The sequence below is a fragment of the Miscanthus floridulus genome, chromosome 18, assembly GCF_019320115.1.
Source record: "Miscanthus floridulus cultivar M001 chromosome 18, ASM1932011v1, whole genome shotgun sequence".
Classification (NCBI taxonomy): domain Eukaryota; kingdom Viridiplantae; phylum Streptophyta; class Magnoliopsida; order Poales; family Poaceae; genus Miscanthus; species Miscanthus floridulus.
In genome coordinates, this window is record NC_089597.1 from 37,075,074 (window position 1) to 37,077,467 (window position 2,394).

General features: G+C 47.4%; 2 long non-coding RNA genes across 2 annotated transcripts; both read left to right on the plus strand.

Annotated features, from left to right (window-relative positions):
- Window positions 1-537, plus strand: LOC136522373 (uncharacterized). Its single transcript, XR_010775876.1, has 3 exons — window positions 1-113; window positions 202-417; window positions 491-537. It is a non-coding gene; the product is annotated as an uncharacterized lncRNA (long non-coding RNA).
- Window positions 538-1,566: 1,029 nt separating this feature from the next.
- LOC136522578 (uncharacterized) lies at window positions 1,567-2,020 on the plus strand. The gene is made up of 2 exons (XR_010775929.1): window positions 1,567-1,695; window positions 1,823-2,020. It is a non-coding gene; the product is annotated as an uncharacterized lncRNA (long non-coding RNA).
- The last annotated feature ends 374 nt before the right edge of the window (window positions 2,021-2,394 follow it).

The window sequence follows — 2,394 nt, forward strand, 5'->3', positions numbered from 1 at the left end:
GGGGGTTCCGCTTCCTCTAGTTCGTCGAGCGTCTACTTGTGAGGTCCCGCGAGCCTCCCTCAGCGACCGATACCTCGTGAGAGATGCCCGCTGATTCGACCCGAGGGGGAAAAGTAAGTAACTTTAGATGTTATCACTACTTTATATGATATGTTGAAAATCAAAATAGGAACTAATAATTTTTCTTAATCACTTGGGCAGGAACTGGACGATTGTGGCGAGTGGAGGTGGTCACACACGCCAAGTCAATGGCATCCCCGGTCTTCTGTGCAAGGAGCACTTCCCTGGCCTGGTTGAGTATGCTAGAGTGACAGGGCCGGCCTACTCGTTTGACCACTACGCCGCTGCCCTAATGCTGTAGATCGGGCCCGCAGGGTATTCAACAACAAGGCGGAGCGGGTGAAGCAAGAGCTGTGGGTAAGTCTTCCTCGCACTACATTGCTCAATACATTCTTGAAATAATGAATGGATACATCATGTTTGTATGCAGGATTTCTTTAGATGTCAGGACAAACATGAGGCCAGGGCGGATGCGGTGGCTACCAAATGTTGTAAAAAAACTCATTGTGGACATGCATTACGAGGCGCGTATCTAGGACGTCGTAACTTACCACGGGACCGTCCTTGGAATGAAGGTCACCAAAAGGGACGCAAGATCCATGATGCTGACCTGGGACCAGTACCTGCAGGTAAATATAGAACATTAATAATGATTCCTTTTGAGATTAAGTAGGCTTAATTTCATCTTCTGATATGTCATGTACTTGATGGTCTGTAGATGATTCCTTATTGGTGCGCCGCGCATCCCCAGTGCTGGGAATAGATGGTGGACAGCTGGTGCTCATGCGAGTGGGAGGAGGCGCACAACTTGTGCCGAGAGTGGCGTTTGATGATGCCAGGAGTAGCACACCATCAAGGTAGTTGTAGCCTTAGCAGATACGTAGAAACATGGGTACGCAAATGTATTTATTTATTCTAACGCTCAATTCTGCATGATTTCTAATCATCTTGCATTTTTTCTCGCAGTCGGCATCACATGGTGGCCAGCCTTGCTCCATCTTCAAGGCATTTGCTATGGCCCACAAGGGCAAGGCGACGTCCGACGTCGACTACAACTCGGAGGACAAGCCCGAGGCATACAGCAATACGACCGTCCACAACCACCTCAGTGAGTACACATCGATGGCAAGGGAGGTCCATGGGTCAGAGTACGATCCAAGCACCGAGGACCTTGATGGAGAAGTCATCATGAGGGTGGGAGGAGGCAAGAAGCATGGGCGGTACTAGATTGGCGACGGCGCAATCAACTCGGCCGCTACTCCCAGTCTCTCCTAGATTCAAGCAAGCAACACGAGTAGGAGCCCCGCCATACGACCTCGGCAAGACACTTCACACCATCGGGTGGAGGCACTCGAGGTTATTCCTGGTTTATTCGTCGTTCATTGTTTTTTTCATACCTTTCCTTTGCATTATTGTAACATTGGGGTGAATATATTGTAGGCCTAGCTGGAACAAGAGAGGAGGATATGGGAGCAGATGCAGGCGAAGATGGAGAGGGTGGAGGCCGAGCAGGAGGCCGAGCAGTGGAGGATGGCGGAGATTATTCAGTATATGCAAAGTCTTGGCGCCGCTATGGGTGTAGCTCCACCACCTTCGCTATTCGCTCCACCTCCACCTCCTCACTATTCTACTCCTGTGAGTATAAATGTTTTAGTTTGTATGTTCATGCTTACGGTCAAACCTAGTGGAGTATGAAAGTTTTATTCATGTATGGTATATATTTATGTTGTCTCACACATGCAATCTCTTCTCCTTTGTGCAGAATCAATCGGCAGCATCGAACGATCCTCATGCTTCAGCGAATCCTTCACCAAATCAGTGATGATACTTGTGGTTGTTAATGATACTTCTATTTGCAATTGTGGTTGACGATGATGGGGCACTTGGATTGCTTGTGAACTTATTTGTAATATATTGTGAGACATGTGACGTTTGTGATATATATGTGACGTTTGTGATATATATGTGGTGTTAGTGATATATATGTGATGTTGATGATATATATGTGATGTTGGTGATGTTTGTTATATATATCTTCTGTTTGTTTGGATGGGATGTAAAAAACAAATAAAAAAGGTTGTTTTCAGTCACTTTGCTGAGTGCAATGGCCATGACACTCGGCAAAGTGACCATCTGGGAACTATCTGGAAACATACTTTGCCGAGTGCAATGGCCATTGCACTCAGCAAACATCACAGATTTGCCGAGTGCCACGGTCCAGCCACTCGACAAAGGTCACCACTTTGCCAAGTGTCCTGTCAGCGACACTCGGCAAAGTGGCCACCTTTGCTGAGTGTCTAAGTCAATGACGCTCGGCAAATCGGGTACCTTTGC